At 34.2% G+C, this 16,174-nt stretch overlaps 1 long non-coding RNA gene across 1 annotated transcript; it reads left to right on the top strand.

Annotated features, from left to right (window-relative positions):
- Positions 1 to 10,905: 10,905 nt before the first annotated feature.
- On the top strand, positions 10,906 to 15,137 carry LOC113313189. The gene is made up of 3 exons (XR_003341746.1): positions 10,906 to 13,816; positions 14,017 to 14,212; positions 14,898 to 15,137. It is a non-coding gene; the product is annotated as an uncharacterized LOC113313189 (long non-coding RNA).
- Positions 15,138 to 16,174: the final 1,037 nt, after the last annotated feature.

The raw sequence follows: 16,174 nt of genomic DNA, 5'->3' as shown, positions 1-16,174 counted from the left end.
GTAAGAATCTATATTAGCTAAGATAAAAAAAATACTCTCTCTGTCCCACTATTTGTTGACCTATTTATTTTTAGATTTTGTCCCATAATAAATGACCTATATCATTAAAGAAGAAGATATTTCTAAAATTACCTTTTTAATTGATTATTGTTAGTATAAGAAATATGCATAATTTGGTAAGCATGTTTATATTCGTTACATAGGTGTTTTAAAATTCTTTTCAATGGTATAAAGTTTGTGAACATCCATGGTGTAGTTTGAGAGATAAATCATTTCCAAATTTTACTAGTTATTATCCATAAGGGTATAATTGTAAAAAAATACTTAAGAATACTATTTTCCCTTTCTTACCGAAAGAATTGTGCAAACTTGAACTAGGTCATCTAATAGTGGTATAGAGGAAATATCTCATAAGTGGGAGAATCATCGATAGTGTTAAATCTACATTAGCTAATTGGGTCGACCAACCGGAGGGCCCGAAGGAAGGGAATCCCTTTTATGGCCATTTTTTTTTGTAAAATGAAGACTAACAAAAATGTGCAATTTAATAAAAAAATTGGAAATGGTTACTATTAGAAAACCGAAAATGCCCCTCCCTTTTAGTCAAATTATTGTAACTTCTTGTGTATCCTATCTTTTAAGGGGTATAATTGGCAAACCAACTAGAATATAACATATCTAAAAATCCACGCCTTGGAATTTTACAATTTTATCTCGTTGGAAAGATTTTTAAAAGATCTATATAATGAGTACAAACAACAATATCAAATTTAATGTTTTTACGAAAAATTCGGAGGTGTTTATCCTTTTAGGCACAATTATGCAAACCACCACAAAGGATGTAATTTTCTGTTGCAGCTAGTAAAACGGTGTATATGCCTAAAAATATCATTCATCAACTAATTTTCCGTTACAACTAATAAAACGATATATATGCCTAAAAATATCATTCGAACAAAAAAAGGATATATAACGCGTTATGCAATCAGCGGTGTTTCGTTTTTTTTCGATTGGCCCTCCCCACCGTGGCAACGGTGTTCTAGTTATAGTTGGACTTTGAAATTAGAAAGATAGGACTGGGCTAAAATACATTAAGTGGCCTCGAATATTTGATATAAGTGGGTTGAAACTAAAATTTCACGATTTTTTTTTTTGATTGAATGGTAAAGCGTTTGGTGCCGATTAGTATTGACGTCAGTTTTTTTTTATTGATTGATAAAAAAATTGGTGTTGACGAGTTTCGAACTCTGATCCATGGTATCTTTGATATTATCGCTCAATGATTTTACCACTGTACTATAATGACATCACTGTAAAAATTTCACGACATTTACATAACAAAATAATGTTGGTCCAGAAACAGAGACGTGCTATAGTATAGGTGGCCTGATCCTCGAGGTTGGTTGTATCGTGTGGAATGTATTTTGAATTGAATTCTATGAAATACCTTTCAAAAGACAAATGGAGTTTGCAGGTCACGCGCCGGGGTTTTTGCCCCATTTTCGAACAAGTTTAGACAAACAAAATATGACGACCCTATGTTAAAGTTTGCGGGAATCCAACTCAAAACCAATTGGCAATGAGTGGAGAGGCCCTTCTATATTATATTTAAGTTAATTAAGGAAATATTAGCAATGTGGGACTATTGTCCTTCCACACGCCCCCTCACGTGTAAGGCCATTAACTCGGCCTATGTATAATTAAGTAATGATGTAATTTGAATATTTGATAATAAACATTTACTTAATTAACTTAAATCTGTAATCTGTGATCAAGTGTGACAAGTTTAAAATATTAGATATTCCGGATTACTTTTTCAGCATAGGTTTAAAATCGAAGGTTTGCAAATACTATGTAACGTATGGTTGTGCCGCATTTTTCAGATCATATAAATTTAAACTAGTTAAGCATGAGGATCCCGAGTTCCTAACAATCACAAGGAGATTACATATTGACTTAGTTCAGAAAGATGGGATTTTAAAGGACAACGTGACGATGGGTGAAATTTTGGAGGAAACTCATCCAGTGTCGGACAGTAACAGAGTTTGTGTGGCAAATGTTCATGTATCTGCAAGTAAGAAATTCCAAGATGTTAAACTTTAGCAAGTTGGAATCCTTCTTGAACATTTCGACAGAATTGTAGCGGGCTCTAATATTCAACTTCTAATTTTCGTTTGTGGGGATCTCAATTCTATTCTAGGAATGTTGTTATTTTTTCTCTTTCAATGAAGTTATTTTCTTTTTCATAACTTTTACTAGTATTAGTTGTAATAATTCATGGTGGAGAAAGTCCTAGATATGTTTTTGACATATTTTAATTGAATTCAATGGCTCTATCTCTTAAAAAGAGATTTTATTTGGTATTTTTTTTCTTATAAAGTTGTGGGAGGCTTCAGTTTTTATGTTACTTCACCACTTACTTGAAAGTGACACTTTCTTTCTTATTTTAGTTTTACTCGTACTCTTGTAAGAAACCCCAAGGTAGACCATGAACATGCAAAACTATTCCACCATATCATACTTAAAAACCTCGAGCTTTCACATGAATTCCTACCTCTGGTAAGCCTGACATTTCTTTTCTTTTCTCAGACTTATGTTTCCTCTTCTCTATATAGTGTGTTCTCTGTTTTTTTTTGTTAGAAATTATCTAACGTATTGATCAAGCCTGAATGACCAGACACTTGGATGTTCTTTTTGTAGGCTAGTTCTTATTTATCATTTTTTTTTAATAAATGGCATTCCCAAGCAAAGGCGTTTGATGGACTCCGATGCAAAAGATCCTCGATCTACCACTTTTACCGAAGATACATGCAGTTCCCCAGATTATATCTTCAAATTATGTCATGGCTTCACAGAAAGCTTGTTGGGAGTGAAAAGTTTAATATAACTCATTGATGTGATACTGCAACCAAGCATATAGCGTGGTCATCAGATCATATTTCATAGGGAGTTGAATTCTGGTGGAAGACTAGATATTAGACTTGTTGACATTTCAGCTTCATAAACATTTATCTTTACGCTTGAAAATGATTATGACATATACCTTGAAATATAAAATAAACCTAGTATTAGCATATTCTACAAGCTAGATAACAACACATGCAGAGTTGTTAATCTCAAACTAAAACAGAAAAGATTCATCTTATAAGATCTGATTTAGAACATCATGTAAATAACGTTACTGCATAGTCAATATTTTTGGTTCTGAACTAAGCAACATCCCATAAATAAGCCTAAAACCATGATACATAATATTAGTCAAGTATTAAGAGAAATCATATTAGGTCCGGTGACTTAACTTTCATTTTTATTTTCTCTCATTTTTTAATGGAAAATAGATAATATAACTCATTGTTAATAATTACAAGATAATCACAAAATAAAAGAAACAAGAAAAGAGGCCACAACATCCCCAAAAACTTGTAATTATCTAAATCTAAAATAAGAAATGGTAGTCATCTCAATATTAAGAATGAAGTTTGGCCTACCAAAGTATTATACTTTCCCCTAATATAAAATTGTGTGTGCAGGGATCTCAACCCAAAATCTCTTGCTTCAAAGAGCACGCACACACAATCGCGCGCGCGCACACATGCACGCACACACACACACACAGATATATCCTTGCACACACAATGTTATACTAGGATAAATAATAAGTTACATTAGTATGCCAAACTTCATTGTTAGTAAATATTGAGATGACTACCATCTCTTATTTCATATTTAAATAGTCACAAGTTTTTGGGGATATTGTGGCATTTTTTTTTGTTTTTTTTTCTTTTGTAATTGTCTTGTAATTATTGTTTCCTTTTAATTCAATTCTTTGACTTACCAAAAAAAAAAAGTGTATATGTGCAAGAGGCTCGTAATGGGCTTAGTCATTATCCATATGTCATACAACATCATTATGGATAACACTTCACTAGGTGACTCGTAGAATAGCTAAGCTGCTAAAATATAATTCATGAGGAAGGATCCATCGACAGGCCTTATCTTACAATTTCTCACAAGGTGTTGGGGCCATTAGATGACGATATAAGAACGGTATAGTTTGTATAGATTTATTCAACAAAATCTGGATAATTAGGGTAAAACCACACCGCTCGTTTTCTTTTTAACTTCTTCCTCTCTTTTTTTGGTTCGATTTGTTCACTCATCTCTCACACATGCTATCTCTCTAGTGTGTTAAGCATACATATAACAAGGTTACACGACTGATAAATCACGAGAAAGGAAATAACAATTTTTATTCAAACTTCATGGATCGGATTTGAAATTAATTGGGATCAATGGGTGTTTTTACTTACAAGATTTGTTCTAAATGTTGGATTTTTCTGCTTCAATAGTTTTGTTAATTATCCAGTGTAAATGTATTCTTTAGTTATTTGTTTGGGTATCAATACAAAAAAAAACTGAAATATAAAGCCTAATATATTAATTTGCATCTGTCGTAGTGATGTTCTCATTCATTGTTTTTATCAATCAATGGTTAATCAATATCGTTGGACTAATACTTTAATAATTATCAGTGGAAACATGACTCTTATAATAGCGGAAGGACAAAAGAAACGAAAGAGAGAGAGAAAAAATGTTGGAGAAGTGACCGAGCCACGAGTTTGAAAGATATCCATCAAGTAGTTGATATAGTCTTTCAAATCTGAACCGTCAATATATCGGCATCTGACAATGCCAGTACTTTGTTAGATCTTGTCATAAAGAAGGAATGTCAACGGATCCCTCCACATAATTCATTTAACACTAACTTAGATTAAACAAAACAAGATTACCTTACGCCAAAACATATTTGTTGCTAAAACAACATAAAAGTCTGACAAGACTTACTATACTTTAAAGTATGTTAGAAGTGCTTGTCTTAAACTAACTTTTTTTTAAGGAAAGAGACATTTTATTACTTATTCCCCATTTCAGTTTAGGTATTGTTCAGTGCAAGACGATGTTTCCACCATTTAGAAATATTATTAGAGATTACCTCTTGATTAAGTCATGACCGATCGTGTTTATATACCTAGGAACGACAACAAATTTTATTACTTGAGATTACCTCCTTAATTTTATTCCTAATGGACGTAATGATTGAATGAATGGATCACAAAATATTTTATGTATTTCCTTTTATAAAAGTCGGTATTTCCACTGCACTTGTTGCACCTTTACCACCCACGAAGTCTGCATCCACATAAAATTTAACGGTTTTAGGCAGTGGTCTCTCGCAAACTAAAACAAATTAAAGGTAATAACCTGATGAATGCAATTCTAGTGGAAGACTCCAGATTAGACTTGTTGGAATTTCAACTACATAAACATCCATCTTTATGTTTGAACATGATTACAAAATATACCCTGAAATACAAAATAGCCCTAGTATTATCACATTGTACAAGCTAGATAAGAACACATGCATGGTTGTTAATCTCAAACTAAAATATGATTTAGGTACAAAAAACATCATGGAAATATCAATATATTGCATAGCCAATACTTTTGGTTCTGAGTTAAGCAACATCAACTAAAGCAGACAGCATATATAAAACCATGATACACAATATTATATAAATATTAAAAGAAAGAAACAAAATGTCATTAAATCATATTAGGTTCAATGACTTAGCTTTTATTTTTATTTTTTCTTACTTTTTAATGAAAAATAGAGACACACGATATATATGCAAGAGGCTATAAAGGATCTTAGTCTTTAATTAGGCATGTGTCAGTCAACCTATCCACCATCAATTGGACAACACCTCACTTGTTGACTCATAGGACACCTAAACGCTGAAATGTAATCCGTTTAACGCTAACTTAGATTAAAACAAAACAGAATTATAATAGCCAAAACATATGTGTTGCTAAACCAACATAAAGTTTGGCAAGACTTATTATACTTTAAAGTATGTAAGAAGTACTTGTTCAAAACTTACCTTTTTTTTTTGGAAATATGACTAGAGATTGCCTCTTGACGTAAGTTATAAACATTGCAGGAATGACAATAAATTTTATTTTAACAAACTCATTAATTGTATCCCTAATGGACATAATGATTGAATAAATGGATCACATCATATTCTCTCTATTGCCTTTTATTGCATTCGGGATTGCCATTGCACTTGTTGCACCTTTACCACCCGCAAAGCTGCATCTACATTAACTTTAACGGTTTTAGGAAGGGGTCTCTCCTAACAAACCGGATTGACATTGATCAAAATAGAATAAATGGATGCATAGTTTACAGTATGATGCTGGTCATAATATTTAAAATCTTGAGGAGCCCGGTGAATGCATAGTTTGAATAAACTTTGCTAAAATTGGTAATGGACTAGTTTATACCTGGGAGATAAAATCATTCCAAAAATCGGGCTTAACTCAGTAAAGAATTTTCCTATCTTTTCTTTTGATTTTCACAATCATCTTCTGCTTGTCTTGAATTTCTTTTGCATTGCCATTTCTTGTCTTCTTTGCTTTAATTCTCCTCTTGTCTTTTGGTATTAAATGCTTTTTTAATTCAGAAGTCAGGGTCTTTTCATAATCATGTCTAACTATAATTTTTTTCCTATTTGATCTATCTTTTTTTTAAATACTCCTTTTTTGTCTTTTAATTGATTTCTTTATGGATAACAAGTATCACTAAGCGAATTGATTCTCCTAACACTCAAATGTTCGTTATTTAAAGATTGTTGTTCCCAACCCATTAGGTTGTTTCTCAATGGCGGAAAGTGATTTCCAGTCATTCAATTCAAATCTAAAAAAAAAGGTTCTGCACCGTTGTCAAACTTCTCAAGATCTCCTTCAAGTTACACTAATCAAAAACTCCCTGAATCGGATGAAGTATGGTAAAAAGAGTCTGCAAAATTTGGCAAGTTTCAGATCTCCCTCGTGCAAAGGCCTTATAAATTGAAGCTGGAAAAGGGTATTTCTCATCATCTCAATCTTTCTCATATTTTCAATTACCCAATCAAGTATGTCTCAAAACTCTTATGGTGAAATCTCTGATATTATTTGGAGAATTAAATCCACAAACTTAAGTAATAAAAATATATTAGAAGAGTCGTATCATACCCTCATATTAAGTTAAACAAGTACATCAACAAATGAGAGAAAAACTTAATTGGAAAAGTTTTTAGTGAGTTTTTAATGTCTAAAGATAAAGCTGAATAAAAGGCATCTTATGCTTAGGGGCATGGTCACTTCCATATCAGACAAAGGGCTACTAATATCTTCATTTTCAACTTTGAAGATTAAATAAATACAATGAAGTAGTGCTGGAACACTATCCATGGAATTTTGATGGGTAACTTGTTGTTCTCAAGGAGTTGAATCTCACAATGGATCACAGAAACATGGATTTTACTACCCAACAGTACTAGTTGGATATCAAGAAATTACCTCTAGAATTTCTTATTGTTGGAGTGTTAATAATATTGCAAGCATATTGATAAGATCCATCCAGTTAAACCTGAAGATGGTAATCCAATTAACAAAACTATGTCAGTTCTCTTATAGAATTTAACATCAACAACCCAATGCTAAGAGACATTTTTTCCGAAAATGATGCAAAATGTACTCAATGGGTCCCATTACTTCTAAAAGCAAACTATAAAATTATGTCTTAACTGTGTAACTGCTAACCATAATGAAGGAGAATGTGAGGAAAAATCTAGTAATTATCAGACTATGGCTAGCTGCATCTTCAAGTTTGGTGATGATTTTGGAGAGATAATTGTCCCTGGATAAAATAATCCTAACTATGGAATTGGAGAAACAATCCACATATCTCCAAAAAAGAATCCCAGAGTAAGAAATAACAATAAAGTAGCATTCAATATTCCATAAGATACGCATCATGTTTCTACCATTTACTCTCAACAAAATTCTAATGATGTTGCAGAAAGCTCTACACTAAGGAGGGTGAAAAGAACCAGAGATTAAGGTTGTTCATCTCAAAACAACTTTGCTAGCCAAAACTACCGAGAACAATAACAAGATGAGTAACAAAATTGAGAAGCAAATCAGATGAACAATAATATCTACAATTCCATCTCAAAACATATTTGCTAACCAAAACTATCAAGAACAAAAACAAGATGGGCAACAAAAATGGGAAGCAAATCAGATGAACAACAACATCTGCTATTCTGTTGGTGGGTACTGGGAAAATCTAGTAGAGGAACATCTCATGAACCAAAGAGTGCAACAGGAGGATCAAGTATTTATTCTTATCTCTAGAAAAAATATATTTTAAATTTTTTTATTTCTAGTATAACATGTATCCTTATTTTTATTTTCTTCTCTCAAATAGCTCATGCATCTCCTATACTAGTCTTATACAAAAATCTTCCCCAACCATCACTATGAATAGCCCCATCATGAAACTTCTAGCATGGAATGTGCAGGGCATAGGAAATAAGAAAACAACAGACCATTTAAAAGGTTCAACAACAATCCTAATATAATTTTTTTGTCTGAAACTAAAAATAAAGTTGGAAAAACTCATAATTATTTGCTGCCTCTAAGATACCCAAACTTAAAATGTTATAGCTCTATTTGGAGAACTGGGGGATGGGCTATGTTATTGAAAGATGGTATGGGTATAAAAATAATAAATTTCTCTGATAACATTATTTGTATCACTATTTTCTCTAATTTCCAACCTCAAGCATGTTTTGTCTCTTGTATGTATGGTTCCCATAATCAGAATACTAGACATGCCGAATGAAACTACCTAAGAAATACAAGAAATATCACAATTATTTGGGTGACAGTTGGAGATCTTAATATTACTCTGTAACTCTGAGAGACAGAGTTCCCCCCTCATACTTCTCCTTGTACGGATAAGATTAGAAACAGTTAATCTAAGATACATCCAGTGGTTGATATTACATCAAAACCAATTAGTTTATACAATGGTTTTGTATTCGGTTTTATGCTAAACCAAAAACCGAAACTATTAACCTCGGTTCTTAACTTTCACACCAAAACCAAACCATTAATAAATAGCTCATTTATGTTTTCCTAATCGATTTGGTTCAGTTCGGTTCTAGCGGATAACCATTACCATGTACAACCTTAATAATATCCCCAGAATACTAAATATCCATATAATGAAATTAGATGGGAAATATTTGGGAATCAATTTGTTCATTCCAAAAAGCAAAGACAATTGTCTTGATCCTGTTGTAGATAAGATGCATAATGGACTCCAAGCTTGGGAAGGAAGAAATATAAGTCAAGATGAAAGAGATATATAAATTAATTATACACTAAGCTCCATGGTTCAACATCAAAAGATGAAAAATGAGGCAAGCCTTATGCAAATCCAAAAGACAAGGAGGTTTAAGATTCAAGGACTCCCAAATGTTCAACGAATTTATGCTTCCAAAATTAGTTTGGAGGTTCTTGAATGAATCATAAGCAAAATGGTTTCAACTTCTTAAAGCCAAGCATTGCAAGAAATAATATATTTTACAACTAAAGGAAGATAAGAAAGGCACATGGACATGATACAGTATTTTAGAGGGTTTACAATTGTCAAAAAATATTACAGATGAGAGATGGAAATTTAAATCTTGGGTAATATCATAACTGGATTTCAAGCTACAAGCCTTCTAATATGAAACAACAAGCTCAATCAGCCACTAATAAAGATTTAAAGGTTTCTGATATCATTGATTCAGATACCAAAAATTAGGATATCATCAAGTTAAACTCTCTTTTCACTCAAGTTCGAATCGAAAAGATTACCTCTATAAGGATTCCAAAGCATGGCAAAGACAGGTTATTGTGGACTCTAACTAAATATGGAACGTTCACTACTAATTCAATTTACAATCTCATACTTGAAGTCCTGCATAAATTTCAACAGTTCATTTGGAAGTGCTCACAAGATATCCTACCTGTAAACAAGAAAATAAATCAGTTTATTCAAGACATCAATCCTGCTTTCCTAGTATGTCAGAATCATAAGGAAACATCCACTCATCTTTTGATACATGGAATGCTCCTTTGTCTCTGCATTTTGGATCAAAATATATGCTAATATTTGTCAACATGCATATGCCCATGGTTCCATTCAGTTCTGGATCAAATCTTGGTTTGATACATCTAATCTTCATAATGCAGTAGTGTTGATGGGTGAAAACGATTTGCTGGTTTTTAAGGAAAAGTGGAGAGACGAGCAATTGGTCCCTCGAACTAGCAAATTGCTTAAACCTTTTTCAAACAGATGCACTGCACGGGAGTGCTTTAAGTTCGAGAGATCAATATGTACGACTTTGGCCTAAACCAAGACAATGGGCGTTCAAAAATCAATAGGTCACAAAGAGGGGTGAGGGTCGATCTGTAGAAGGGAAGCTGAGAAGTGTATATGAGATCAATGATGATCGAGGATTGTGGATGTGTTGAAGATTTCTGCAAGTTTTGTGAACTGTTGAGTTCAGATGAGATAAGTTCTGATTGAGTGATAATTTCTTGTTGATCGAAATTGTTGAAACACCTAATTTTATATCTAGTATTTATACTTTCTTTGCTATTATCTTTGTGAATTGCATCTCTTATGTTTAGTTTTGAGTTATTAGGTGCAATTGAGTCCTTTTGAGCAAAAGAAGGAGAAATCGTACATTTGGAACGTAAAAGGAAAAATGGTCAATTCACGGCGAGTGATATTAGGAGCGGGCTAAGGTTGCACAATGGAGGAGAAAGGAGACAACCACTGCGGCTTAGTCTAAAGAAGCAAGGGGCAGACCTTGGTGGCCCCTATATAATGAGCGGATGTCTAAAGAAATTATTGGTACGCCCTTATCTGCCTCACCTGGATAGCTGTATCACTTTCATTTCCTACACAACCCTAAAAATCAGAGAAAATGATTTCTCAATCATTATCCCCTAGTTCAGAGAAGAAAAGCAGCAGCTGCCGCTGTTACTGCTGAGAGACTAGATTGAGAGAAATTTAGACAAAGGGAGAGATGACTTAATAGAGAGGAACTTGGAGAAGAGAATCAAGATAACTAGGTTGCTGTTGAATGAAAATCAATGGATAAGTAAAAGAAGATCGGATAACTGAAGTTGGTACTGATTCAAAATGAGATTTGAATCAGAAATTGTGAAGAACTCGATGAGTATTATTGGGTTTGACTGTGATTTGGTGAGTGGAAGATATGGGCGTTCGAGTATGCTACTGTAATGAAGAAATCTGGGTTTTAACAGAAACTGGAGTTGGGTTTTGAATGAATTGGATTGTTACAGCGAGATGGTTGTGTCTGGTTCGAGTTTGTGCTGCATATGATGTTGCAGTCAATGACAATGGAGCTTTTGAAGTATATCTGAGCTGAGTTGAAGCAGGTGGAAGAATATGGTGATGCTTTGTGTTGGTTCAATGGATTGGATATGGAGATAATGCTGCTGGTTGTGCTGTTGGCTTGAGGCGCAAGTGTATGTTGCTGTTGTATGGGATATGAAGCTGAGAAGTCAAGGTGTTGTGCATTTGTGGGGTTATGCTATGTGTTTCTAGAGAGTGGAAATTGGTGGTGAAGTGGCTTGGCTTATTGATGATCAACTAGATGTATGTTAGGAGTTGATATTGCAGGTTCTGGTACAGCTGCAGAAAGTCAGGGACGATATGGAGTTAACTGAGTGGTTGTTGGCAGTGAAAGGGTTGGCTTTATTGCAGTTTAAGCAGGTTATGCACTTGCAGGTGGAGTTATAGTCAGATGAGAAATGATGGTGCTGCTGCCATGTATGATTGAGCTGCAGTAAGAGATGCAGGTAGAGTGGTATGCAGGTGATGGTACTGTATTGTAGCATCTGGGATTGACAGTTGAACATGGTGTTGTTGCCTGTTCATCATGTGTAAATGGTTGGAACAAACTGAATGTGCAGAGAGTTCAAAGTATAAGGAAATTAGTAAAGCTGGAGTTTACTGATTGAAATTGGGATGGACTTGAAGGAGTTGATGTGACTGAAATGAAGCTGAGATGATGTTCAGTGTTATCTGATGGTGCTGGAAATGGGTACGGTGTAACTCACTATGCAGCTGGGAGCTGAATTGTTGGTGGTGATTGTTGGTTTCTGCAACAGGCTGAAGTTGCAGTTGGACAGGAATGGTTGCAGCTATATGTATTTGGAGCTTAATCTGAGCTGATGGTGATGAATTTGCCACAGGGTTGCAATGAAGTTACACAATGGATCTGAGATGCTGCAGGTTGAATATGGTGTTGATGTTGGAGTTCAGCTGGTGGTGTTTCGCTTGATGCTGAGATTGTAGAATAGCAGCTGGAATTGAAGCTGCAGGTAGTGGAAGTGATGTTGCAATGCAGATACTGAGATTGAGAAGATATGAAGCTGCTGAAGCACAATGATTGTGCAACATAACTTAGGCCAATGCAATGGCCAAGGCCAAAACTTTCTCAGCTAATTCAGCTCAGTCAGGCTAGTTAGATGCTGACTCGTTCTGACTCAGTGAATTTGACTGGTTGGCTCGGTTTGACTCAGTTGACCCGACCGAGTTGATTCGTTGACCGGTTACCGTGGTGGACTTTGCCGGTCACCTGAGATGTTTTCCGACCGCTCCTCCGGCTATCTTACCAGTTTTCGGCGACCTCCTTTGGGACATATTTTCTACATGGGTGTTCTCACATATGGGCTTGGTGGACATCTTTGTATTGGGCTTTGGGCTTTGAAGACCTAGTTTTGGAAAGAGGAAAAGCTACAAAAAGAAAAAGCTTTTATTCTTTGGATCACGTATTTTTCTACTTGGAGTTGGAGTTTTGGAGAGCGGCGACTAGGGTTTGCTTTCGTTTATTTTTCATCTTCTTCATTTATTATTGATTATGATTATGATGAACTCAAAAGCTATGAGTAGCTAAATAACTATTATTAGTTACGGGATAAAATTTGATTTCTCAAGCATGATATTTAAATGTGAAAAATACTAGAACCCCCTACTATATGGGTTCAAACATATAGAAGCTCCACTATATGGATCATCCACTGTCAACTCCATATTTTAAGAAAATGATATTACTAGGCCCAAAAAATCAATTTTTCTTCAGATCTGGCCCATAATTAATTATTACGAATTTTAATAATACCAAGACTACCCTTTAGTATTTATACAAGAGGAATATCAGAAGATATTTTCATTTTCTATTTCATTTTCTCTCTCCGTCTAAACCAGAGCTGCTCTCATAGATTCATTTTCTAAGATTTTATCTATTCGGTTGTACAAGATCTAATCTTCTGATTTGATTTCACATCAACAATTTGCAAGCAAATCGATCTGTGATTTAGAAAGAATCAATTATGTATAGAGATTTTTGTTCTACTCTATCTTCTGCTAAAAGAATTTAGTGGTTTTCGATCTATGTCATCTATGGCTGCCGATGTACGACGAAGAGGAAAAAATGACATTGATCTCTACTTCTGTATCTGTATCTACTGATGATGTTTCCAGATCATCATTTGTTTGTGAATAAGTCGAAATCGAGATGCAGAGACAATAAAATTCGTCATCAACTATTAGATCTGAAGATTCAACAACAAAAAGCTGAGAAAGATAAGTTTCTCCCTTCTAATCATGTTTAATTCAATTAAAATTCCTAGTTATGTGATTCGAAAATAAAATTGACTCTAATTTGTTGTTTCGAAGCTACTTCAGGTAAGGTTTTCTATTTGATTTAATAGGTTTTCCTGATTTAGTAGTTCTACTTTCTTAGTTTGATAAGGTTCTGATTTTTGTTTCCTTGACTTTATTCAGATCGGAGAAGAACATTATTTTTATTGAATCAACAGGTTTTGAATCTAGGTATGTTTAGGTTTGTTGTTTGTTTCTGCCGATTTGTTGATAATACTAGTTAAATTCTCCATTTAATAAAAACGCTGATCTTTCATAATTCTAATGGAGCTAGTTGTGGACTCTTGTTGGTGTTTTTATGTTGCTTATCTTGACTACACATGTTGAGTTTGGTTAACGAATCTATGGTGGTGTTGATGGTGGAGATGCAGGTTCTGGAGGAGTATGAGGAGGATGTGGTGGTAGAGGTGGTGGTATTGGAGCAGGTTTGAAAGAGGATTTTGAAGTCAGTGGTGGTGTTTTTCAGAATTGATGAATTGAAGGAGATGATGAGAAGATAAAGGATGAACTATTTTAAGTTTCTACTACTGGTGCTAGTGGTGACATGTAATTAGTTGATTTCACAAGGTTCTCTTCTTTTTTAAATGTTTATGTTTTTGTTGTGATCAAGGTTAACTTTTTCTGATAAATTTACTACGATAGCATCCCTGTCAATGATTGGTTTTTACTGTTGACTTATGCATCCTTATAAAGGTAGTATATGGATTCTGTAATGTATATCAAAGGGGTCGATGCTTTCCGTTGAATCAATGTATATGAAAAGGTAGTATATGGATATAGGTCTGCACATTACATCTGTTTAACTGCACATTAGACAAGCCATATGCATGACAGTTTGCACATTAACTAGCATTGGCAGACTATATATGTGTAACTAGTAGTTACACATCTAATCAAATGTGTAACTTCTAGGTACACAAGCTAAATGAATGTGTATCTACTAGTTACACATGCAAATTAGATGTGTAACTTATAGTTACACATGTTAATTTGATGGGATATGCATATGTAACTTAATATGAAACTTCTATCTAACTGTAACATTTTTAATTTTACCTTCTTTTTGTAGAGTCTGTAACTCTGTAAGGGCGAACTATTAAGTTTTGTATACTTTCTCTAGTTTATTCAGTTATGAGATAGATTTGACTATTCTATGTCGATTGGTTTTTGATTTTTGGATGTCCTGTTTTGTTCATTTGTATGAGAAGTTTTCTAGCTGCTATGGTACTGATATCATTTGCTTGTCATGTAGTTACTAAGAAGGCTGACCCAAGGTGCTGGCTAACAAAGATTCCAAGGCTCTCAAAGCTGGAGCATCAACCATTAAGAAGAAGGCTAAGAACATCTGCACATCAGTCACATTTCACAGGCCAAAGACATTGCAGAAGGCAAGGAATCCCAAGTACCCATGTATTAGTGCACTACCAAGGAACAAGCTTGACCATTACCAGATCCTGAAATACCCACTCACCACCGAGTCCGCAATGAAGAAGATTGAAGACAACAACAAGAAGAAAACAAGGATGCTTTCAAGAAGATGTACAACATCCAGACAGATAAAGTGAACACCGTTATCAAGTAAGCCTTCTTGATTACTTACGACTAGATACTTCTTTTTCTTGAAAGGTAGTATATGGATATAGGTCTGGAATGGTTTCACTTAACTCATACATCTGTTTAACTGCACATCACACAAGCCATATACATGACAGTTTGCACGTTTAACTAGCATTGGCAGACTATGGATGTGTAACTAGTAGTTACACATGATAATTAAATATGTAACTTCTAGGTACACAAGCCAAATGAATGTGTATCTACTAGTTACACATGCTAATTTGATGGGATATGCATATGTAACCTAATTATGAAACTTCTATCTATTATAGTGGTTATATTTATGAAATTGAGGAAAGAACATCAAGTCCTAGTAGTAGGGAGTAGTAGTGGATGCAGATTAGACTAATTAGATGCAGGTTATACTTATAGTTACACATGCTAATTAGATGTGTAACTTCTAGTTACACATGATGATTGTATGTGTAACTTATGCTAATATGCATGTGTAACTATTGTTTACATATGACATATGCATGTGTAACTACTGATTACACATGCATTTTGTTTTCCTGGGTTCATATCTATACCCTGCTGAATCAGTTGTGTGATCATTTTTTGCGATACTAATGTGCTAGCACAAGGTTCTCAGGTGTTTGTATTATTCTGCCAGTATAATTACTATCTGAAGCTTTACTTTTTGTTGCTTAAAATGTCCGTTGTCATCGATAATATGAAAATGGCTTAGGTACATCTAGTCTAGCGCTGTAAAACGTCTTTCTGTTAATACAGTGCTAACAGCGTCTTTCTGCTGAAGTAGTGATATCTTAATTAAGAGCTTCTCATTCACTTGCAAGGTTAACTGTATTATTTTATGACTGGTAATTGCTTGATAATCACCTCTCGTTTTTGCTAGTGTTATTCATTTAGAGATGGATTTGCTGATTTTATGTTGACATATCTAAGTCTGAT

This window comes from Papaver somniferum, chromosome 9 (genome assembly GCF_003573695.1).
Source record: "Papaver somniferum cultivar HN1 chromosome 9, ASM357369v1, whole genome shotgun sequence".
Taxonomy (NCBI): domain Eukaryota; kingdom Viridiplantae; phylum Streptophyta; class Magnoliopsida; order Ranunculales; family Papaveraceae; genus Papaver; species Papaver somniferum.
Note: the sequence above shows the minus strand (reverse complement) of the source record. Positions and strands in the feature narration are given on the sequence as shown.